Source organism: Pelobates fuscus, chromosome 1 (assembly GCF_036172605.1).
Source record: "Pelobates fuscus isolate aPelFus1 chromosome 1, aPelFus1.pri, whole genome shotgun sequence".
NCBI lineage: Eukaryota > Metazoa > Chordata > Amphibia > Anura > Pelobatidae > Pelobates > Pelobates fuscus.
Window position 1 is genome coordinate 402,175,133 of NC_086317.1, and position 10,085 is coordinate 402,185,217.

Sequence of the window (10,085 nt, forward strand, 5' to 3'; positions counted from 1 at the left end):
GCGGTTTTTGCACAGGGTTTGTCCACCCTAGCTACAGATTGGGTAGTTACTAAGCATATACCCACAGCTATTGTTTGGCCATTCGCAGGGAAAGCACAATAAATACAGAGTAAATAAAACATCCTGGGAGCCTCCTAACATGGTTATAGGTTGTCCATAAATCAGCTTGCTGCCCTCTGTCCCAAATCCCTGATATTTGCCAGATTATATTCCCCCAAAAATAGTTTACAAATAAATATTGCACACATAAAAAAACAAAAAATACTGACCTCCATAAAGCTGGAGGGTCTCAAAGGAATGTTTTTTGGATTTCCTTGACCCTTGCAACACATAGAGGTGTTAGGGTTAAAAATGCGGCAGTAGGGGGCGTGGCCTGACTTTGATGGCGCTGGTCGCGCACTAGGCGAGCTCCAAGGCCTGAACCACCATAATCAGCTAAATACCCCATACTATCGGCGATGGTGCGGACAAAGAAGCTTACCGGAGCCGAGAGCACGACCTCGGGATCACCGAGACGCTGTACGAGCACCCTGGATGATTTCATCAGCACTCCAGCGGGGCTCCGAGGCAACGCGCCCTCTGACAATATGGCGGCGGTCTCCCCCAGCGCAACCAGCGGGGGGACTCCATGCCAGACTTTAGCCCGGACGATGCCCTTCACTCCATCAGGGCTGAACTCTCCAGGATTGGGAGCAACATGCTCACCAAAGCGGACACCGGGGCCCTGGTCCGGGAGGTACGGGAGGCAGTCCGGGAGGATCTGCAAGGCCTCCGCACAGACCTAACAGAAAGAGTAGATGCAGTGGAGGCAGAGGCACGAATCTGCTGCCAGCAGCACAGGGCGGCGGAGACAGCGGCCACCCGACAAGGCAACATGCTGCTGAACTTAAGGCGCCAGGTGGAGGACCTGGAGAACCGCAGCCGGAGGCACAACATCCGAATCAGGGGCCTGCCGGAGCCAGACACGGAACCCCTGGCGGTCTCCCTGAAGCATCTCTTCGGTCAGCTCCTGGGACCTGATGCACCGCCCCACATCCGCATAGACCGGGCCCACCGCGCACTGGGGCAGGCCAGACCAGACGGCAGACCCAGGGATGTGGTGTGCTGTCTCCACTCCTTCCCGCAGAAGGAACAGATCATGACGGCGGCTAGGAACCTGCCGACAGTCAAATTCCAAGGAGCGGACCTAGCACTCTTCCAGGACCTTTCCGGCCTCACGTTAGACGCCAGAAGGGCGCTGCGGCCTATCACCACGGCCCACCGCGACAAGGGGATCCACTACAAATGGGGGTTCCTCTTTAGCCTACAAGCACGGCAGGGAACCACCTGGCACACGCTCAGGATGCCTGATGACGCTCCGAGATTTCTCAGAGCGCTCCACCTTCCACCCACTCGAATCTGCAACTGGCTGCTAGAAGAACCCCTGGGCCCAAGGAGAGGAGAAGATGTAGGCCTGCAGCCCTCAGCTACCAACTTGAGCCGGATGAAACCGCCACGCCGCTGGGGAGGACCGGCGGGGGCGGAGGAGTGACCTGGGACTTTGCCCCTGCATCGGAGCGGACACCCCATGACCCCCCTGCCTGAACTGTAGCTTATGGTGGGTCTCCCTTCCTTCCTCTCTTTCTTCCCCTCCCCCTCCCCTCCCTCCCCGGGTGGGGAATATTGGTCCGGATGCACCCTTGGACTGAGGTGATGTTGGCATGGAGGAGACGTACCGTGGGACTTGTGCCTGGGGCGGGTGGGTGCAACTTGTCGCACTCTGTTCTGGCACGGTGCACCATGAGCGGACGATTGAACATTTCAAGTAAGTGCCTGGGGGGGGGGAGTGGTCATACATACACAGCAGCGGGGGACACGTGGGGTACACTTGTGATGAAGTGACCGGATTCCATCTGGGATCCTGGCCCGTCCTCAATGCTCCCACACCTTTAATTACGACCACTAACTGCACTCCAATTGCATACATTAGGGGGGATACGCTACCTAGTAAGACGGTGACGGCCATGAAATAGGATTTCAATACTACGCAAGACAGATACAGACCTAGACACAGTGTGACGGATCCCTGACAACAGTCACGCTCCACAGGCAGACGCACACCTGTACAGGTACATAAGGTGTGACCTAGGGATGACCGACGATAGTTGGACTTATTCCCCCGGGGCACACCAGGTGCGTTGAGCCACTATAGGCACCTCACCACTCGGAAGAGGTGTGAGGACAGGGGGTGGGGTAGGGTCAAGACCCGAGGGTCGGCTCCTAGCCGCGGGACGTGGTCTCCACTGGGATCTAACTCCTGACTGGTCCTATCTCTCGGCCTCTCCACTCTCTCTCACTCTCTCCGTTACCCGCCTGCCCTTCCCGGCCACACCCCATATCCGCGGACAATGACCTGTAACTTCAAACAAGCAGAACTCTGCCTTTGGTCAAACAACGTTCGAGGCCTTAACGTACCGGAATGACGCTCTCACCTATTACGCACCCTGTGGGCGGCGTGCGCATCGCTCGCGTTCGTCCAGGAAACTCATTTCCAGGGGCGAAATGCACCGACGCTGCGGGACGCCCGCTTTCCAACTGGATACTTCGCCAACCATCCGCACACTAAAAAGGCGGGGGTGGCAATCATCATAGCACGCACGGTACCCTTTCAGAGCCAAGCTGGCTGACCCAGAGGGCCGTTATATATTCGTGAAGGGCACGATTGCCTGACGACCCTACACCTTCGTGTGTGTTTATGCGCCCAATACGGCGCACCCTACACGCCCTGGAACGCTTTAGAGAAGGCATGTTAATCCTGGCGGGGGATCTCAACCTGGCCCTGGACCCACGCCTGGACACGTCTCTGGGAACTAGCTCCCTACCGGCTTCATACCCTCCTGGCCCTCAAGAACTCAGGGTTGGCAGACTCTTGGCGGGTGGCCCACCCGCTGGACAGGGACTATTCATACTACTCCACGATCCACAACCGCTACAGTCGATTGGACTATATCTTCCTCCCCATAGAGTATCTTTCGCTCTTGCAATCCAGCGGGATCCACGCGGCCACCTGGTCCGACCACGCTCCGGTCTGGACAAATATTGCCTCCCCGCTATACAGACCAAGGGAAAGGCAGTGGAGGCTCAATGAGCAAGTTTTGGAGGAGCTGGGGGCGACCACGGAGATGAAAGAGGCACTACAGAAGTACTTTGAGGAGAATTCCACCCCAGGTGTGGAACCTCAGACAATATGGGAGGCGCACAAATGCATGATCCGAGGCCATCTCATACGTTATTGTACCCATCGGAAAAAAAATCACAAAGTCGCGAGTCTGGTACAACAAGTGGCAACACTTGAAACCCTACATAAGACCACCCTTTCGGAAGATACATACAAGGAACTCCTGGAAGCACGGAGAAATCTCAAACAACTGCTCTCACAAGGTCTCCTCCGAACCATCCGTAAATCCCGTAGACACTTCGACGAATACTCGGATAAATGCAGGAGACTTCTGGCCAGGCGCTTGCAAAGGGAACGGAGACTCTCACACATTACTAAGATCCGTGATCAGACCGGCGGGATCACTCAACTGCCAGACGGAATAGCGAAGGCTTTTCACCACTTCTACACGGACCTATATAACATTCCGGCGGCACGAGGTGCAGCCGCCCGGCTGAGGCACGAGACCGACATTGCAAACTACCTGGAACAGCATATCTCCCGGACCCTTACAGACGAACAAAGGGCTGCAATGGAAGAACCTATCTCCCTGGAGGAACTCAAACAAGCTCTCAAGATCGCTAAAGCCCATAAGGCGCCTGGCCCAGACGGCCTCCCTGCGGCGTACTACAAAAAATTCCAAGACATCCTGCTGCCACACCTGCTGGGTAGCCTTAACCACCTGCTAGACGGCGGCCGCCTCCCGAGAGACATGCTGGCAGCCACAATCTCTCTCATCCCAAAGGATGGGAATGACCTGACGAACTGCTCCAGCTACAGGCTGATTTCCTTACTCAACGCGGACCTGACGTTGTTCACCAAAATACTGGCCATGCGAGTGGGCCGCGCGTGGCCGGACCTGGTGCATCCGGACCAGGTGGGATTCATCCCCGGCAGGGAGGCGCGCGACAATACCATCAGAGCTCTCAACGTGATCCAACAGGCGGGGGAGCCTCCTCCTCTCGACCGACGCTGAGAAGGCGTTCGATCGGGTGGATTCGGGATTCATGCTGGCAACGCTCTGTGCGATGGGATTCGGGCCACATATGCTAGCCTGGATAACCACCCTTTATACGACACCTACGGCTCGCCTACGCATCAATGGTGCCCTATCGCAGCCATTCAACATCCGCAATGGTACGAGGCAGGGGTGTCCCCTTGTCCCCCCTCCTGTTTGCCCTCTCCCTGGAACCATTCCTGGGGGCGGTCAGACGGGACAGGGGAATAACAGGCCTCGCATACAATGGACTGGAGCAGAGAGTCGCGGCCTACGCGGATGATCTCCTCTTCTTCCTTGCCAACCCCCTCATCTCACTCCCGAACCTACTAGAAAGGTTTCGGGAATATGGACTTCTCTCCAACCTAAAGCTCAACACCGATAAATCAGAAGCCTGCCCACTACATCTATCTGCCGCAGACACAACCCACCTCCGTGCACAGTATCCATTTAAATGGTGCGCAGATAAGATCAAATACCTCGTCATCTGGCTCACCGGAGACACAACACGCCTCTTCCAGGAGAACTTTATACCCATTCTCTGCACACTGCAGCATGACATGATGAACTGGGGCGGTCTGTGCATCTCCTGGTTCGGGAGAATCAATGCACTGAAATTAAACCTCCTTCCGCGACTCCTCTACCTATTCCAAACCATCCCAATCATAATACCCAGGACCTTCTTCCAAACGCTCAACACTGAAATAATAAAATTAGTATGGAAAACGGGGCGGCCTAGGATCAACGGGGCACTCCTGTCCCTGCCCAAAAGGATGGGGGGCCTGGCTCTCCCTTCGCTGGTTCACTATTACAGGGCCACCCACCTCTTACGGCTGGTGGACTGGCACGCATTAACCTCAGACAAACTCTGGAGGGAACTGGAGAATAGCCAAGTGGCCCAAAAACTGCCATCCGCAGTATGGACAACACACCCCTTAAAGGATCCCAGTATGACCCAAAACCCGTTTATTCGGGCAAGGATGCAAACATGGATTGCCACCCGCCTGACAGACGGACTCACCACGATGCCAGGTCCCCTGTGACCCGCGGATGTGTCGGGGCTAGGGGGCTCGGACTGGACCTATATGAAACGCCTATGCTCCACAACGGGATTGAAAACACTGAGGGAACTGGTCCCGGAGGGCACCATCTCACTAATGAATAGGTTCCGCTACCATCAGATCCAGCACTTTTACCAATCCACGACAGGCAAACACCTGTTCCACAGAGAACTGACCGCCTTCTAACACATGTGCGTAGCCAGAGACCGACGACCGAAAGGAATCACGCAACTCTATTCTCTGCTGCTCACGACCACGCCACGCGCACCACCGCGATATATGTCCCGCTGGGAACAAGCTACAGACCAAACAATAACAGACCAACAATGGGAGAAGATCCACGTACTGACACATCCGGGCACACTCAGCTAAAAAATTCAAGAACTTAACTACAAAATCATGGTCAACTGGTATAGGACCCCAGCGAAGCTACATCGCATGAACAGAGAAATCCCTGACATCTGCTGGAGGTGCGGAGCCGAGGGGGGGACAGACATCCACATCTGGTGGTTGTGCCCCGCAATCCAGCAGTACTGGAAGCAAATCCACTCCAAAATCAAGAGCATAGCAGACCTGGACCTACCGTTCCAGCCCCTACCGACAGGGCTGCCATCAGAAATTTGGGGGCCCCTGACAAAGCACAAGGTCTGGGCCCTCCCCCCTCCCTCCCGGGCCCGCCCACGCCCTACCTAGTTCGCTGACAATGATGCAGGACTGAATGTGGTGTGTATGGTGGAAGTAAATTAGAATGTGTGTAATGGATGTAGTGTTTGTGTGTATTAGATACTGTTTGTGCAGTGAATGCAGAGTGTGTGTTTGTGTAGCGGATGCAGTGTGTATAGTGAACATAGAGTGTGTTTGAGTAGTGGATGTAGTGTGTGTTTGTGTAGTGGATGTAGTGTTTGTATGTACTAGATGAAATGTGTTTAGTGGATGCAGTGTCTGTAGTGGATGTAGTGTGTGTATTAGACACAGTGTCTGTGTATAGTGAATGCAGAGTGTTTCAATTTATGGTGGATGTAGTGTGTGTACAGAGTGTGTGTTAGTGTGTAATAAATGCAGAGTGTGTGTTAGGGTGTAATAAATGCAGAGTGTGTGTTAGTGTGTAATAAATGCAGAGTGTGTGTTAGGGTGTAGTGAATGCAGAGTGTGTCAGTGTAATGAATGTAGTGTGTGTAAATTTGTAGTGAATGCAGAGTGTGTGTTAATGTGTAGCGGATGCAGAGTGTGTGTTAATGTGTAGTGGATGCAGAGTGTGTGTTAGTGTAGTGAATGCAGAGTGTTAATGTGTAGTGAATGCAGAGAGTGTGTTAGTGTGTAGCGGATGCAGAGTGTGTGTTAGTGTAGTGAATGCAGAGTGTGTGTCAGTATAGTGGATGCAGTGAGTGTGTTAGTGTGTAGTGTATGCAGAGTGCATGTTGTATTAGTGAATGCAGTGTGTGTATTGTATTAGTGTATGCAGTGTGTGTGTGTGTTAGTGTATGCAGTGTGTGTGTTGTATTCGTGTATGCAGTGTGTGTTGTGTCAGTGTTTGCGGAGTGTGTGTTGTGTCAGTGTTTGCAGAGTGTGTCTTGTGTCAGTGTACTCCGTTGCGTGTGCCTGCTCAGCCTCACCTCACTCCATGTAGCATGACCAACTAGGCAAAATGCGGAACAGTAGCTTCTTTTCCCTACCTGGTCTGACAGGAAGCTGTGCTGTGCTCTCAGTGAGCACTTCCTGTCAGAGTGGGTTGTGGAAACGGTGGACACTATAGTCACCAAAACAACTCTAGCTTAATGAAGCAGTTTTCGTGTATAGATCAGGTCTCTGAATTTTCACTGCTCAATTATATGCCATTTAGGAGTTGTCACTTTTGTTTCTGTCCATGCAACCCTAGCCACACCTCCCTTGGCTCTGACGGTCACAGCCTGCATGGAAAAAATGGTTTGATTTTCTATCAGATGTAACTTACTTTAAACGTTTTTAATTCCTGCTCTGTAAATTGAACTTTAATTGCATACAAAAGAATCGTGCAGGGTCTAGCAATCTATTAACAGAGCAGGATATAAGAAATTCTAAATTAAACAGAATTTGCAATAAAAAAAATGCAAACATTACATGACTCTTTACCAGAAGTGTTTAGGAAGACTGTGTAAGTCACATGCAAGAGGGTGTGACTAAGGCTGCATAAACAAAGTGAGTTAACTGATAAATGAGAATGAGCAGAGAAATGAGCAGGGAGAATGCAGGAGCATGAACTATATACCAAAATTGCTTCATTAAGCTAAAGTAGTGTGGTGACTATAGTATCCCTTTATTGCTAAAATAAATTTGGAAAAAAAGACACTGTAAATGTCAGGGCGTTTGCACCACTTTTTTCTATACCTTTAAAAGAAACACTTACTGTAATTATATTTCATGGGAAATAATCCATAACTGCAAATAGCTAATCACTGAAGAAAAAATAAATAAAACATATGTCACACAACATGTAGAATGGTGACAGCACTCAGTCCAGCTTTGGTGCCATGCATCCACTAAGGTGCACAAGAGGACTAGGCACACACCTCCTCTGCTCCAATAAGCCTGCTAAGTATCAATGTTTCAGTTTGTGAAAGACTCAACATTTCTTTCATGAGTTAAAACATTGCTTTACATTGCACCAGTAAACATGCTAAGAATCAGAAGAGTTGTGTGCCCAGTCCGTTTGTACACAAATATTTCCAAACCCTAAAAACATACCCTTCTTTAGCTACAGAATTAGCCTGTATTGGCCAGCACTTATTTCATTGTCATTAAAGGAACACTATAGCTTTAGGAATACAAATATGTATTCCTAACGCTATAGTGCCCTAGTCATTGTTTAGGTGACTAGGGCCCCGTTCTGCAGCAAATAAATTATTAAACATTTATTTGCTTACCTTAATCCAGTTCCGGGCTCCCTCGGCACTGGTGACCTCTCCTCCTCCATCGACGTCAGCTTCCTAGTGGAGCCGAATGCGCATGCACAGCTAGAGGCGAGCACGCATTCAAACCCACCCATAGGAAAGCATTACTCAATGCTTTCCTATTGGGATCTTTTTGATGATGGGCTCCATGAGGATGTCCAGCGTCAAATAAGTGCGATTTACTCCGCGTAAATGGCAGAAGCGGCCTCTAGTACCTGTCAGGGAGACAGCCACTAGAGGCTGGATTAACCCTGCAGTGTAAACATAGCAGTTTCTCTGAAACTGCTATATTTTTAGCTGCAGGGTTAAAACTAGGGGGACCTGACACCCAGACAACTTCATAGAGCTGAAGTAGTCTGGGTGCCTTTGGTGGTCCTTTAAGGAAAATGTTTCCAGCCCCATGCTTTTTTTTATAAAAATAAGTTGTTTTGCTGAGTTTTCGAAATTCATATATAATAAAAATAAAAATCGTAGTTCGGCCGTATTGATGTGCAATTACATTTATTTTAAATTTCTCTTTAAAATGCTGACTTGCGTTAGGAATCTATTGTGGACAAAACAGGTGGAATGGTGGTATATTCCAAGTAAGCCTAAGTATTGCCTCACTATCACCCTCACACCAGATATATATTTTAACTTCTATTATGACAATGAAGGCCGGGGGTAGGATGGGATTACTGGTATTACTATCTTTTCCACCAGCCTGTATTCTAAACGTACAAATACCTCTTCCGGCATCTGGCTGCAGGGATACTATGTAATGACTTAAAAAAAAAAATATCTGTTCTGTGCTCTCTCTCTGGTCAGATTAGTTCAATGGTCAGAGAAAAGAAAAATCATTGCACTCTGCTGAATAAAGTCTATGCTGCCACTCATGTCTGTGTGTCACAGGGAGAAGCGGTGCAGTCTAACCAAGGCGCCTGTGTTTGCATGCAGAGCATGCGAACGTCAAAGTTGCACAAAACAGGTATTTTTACAGAGCAGGGGCTAAGAAAATCCAAATGAAACTTGCAATAAAGGAAGGATAAACATTAGATGACTTTACAGGAAGTGTTTATGAAGACTGTGCAAGTCACATGCAGGGAGGGGTGACTAGCAGTGGCGTACATACCAGGGTCGCAGGGGTCGCGGCTGCGACCGGGCCCGGCCCACCAGGGGGCCCGGCCGCCCTGCGACCCAGGTATGTACCCACAGGGCCAGCCTCTGCTGCTGGGGGGCCCAGGAGCCGGCCGCCTCCGGGCCCCCAGAGGCTGGCCCTGCTTTCACCCGGCTGGCTGGCGGGCGCGCGAGGGAGCACTGTCCCCTGGGTGCTCCCTCTTCAGCTCCCTCGCGCACCGCACTGAAACCGGAGCCGGAAGATTACGTCATCTTCCGGCTCCGGCATCAGTACGCGGCGCGCGAGGGAGCTGAAGAGGGAGCACCCAGGGGACAGTGCTCCCTCGCGCGCCCGCCAGCCGGGTGACAGCAGGGCAAGCAACACCACTGGACCCCAGGGAATCCCCCCAGCTCTCCCACAGGTAAGGAGGCTGGGGGGATTAAATTTAAAAAACAAACAAAAAACATGTGAGTGTGTTAGTGAGTGTGTTAGTGTTAGTGAGTGTGTGTGTGTGTTAGTGAGTGTGTGTGTGTTAGTGTTAGTGAGTGTGTTAGTGAGTGTGTGTGTGTTAGTGAGTGTGTGTTAGTGAGTGTTAGTGTTAGTGTTGGAGTGTGTGTTAGAGTGTGTGTGTGTTAGTGTGTGTGTCTGTTACGGAGTATGTTTGTGTGCGTCTGTCACTGAGTGTGTGTCTGTCAGTAAATGTGCGCGTCTGTTCATGAGAGTGTGTGTGTGTGTGTCTTAAGCACTTACCTTTCTCCAGCGCCGGACTCCCTTAACGCTGGGGATCTCTCCGTCCCCATCCGCCTCT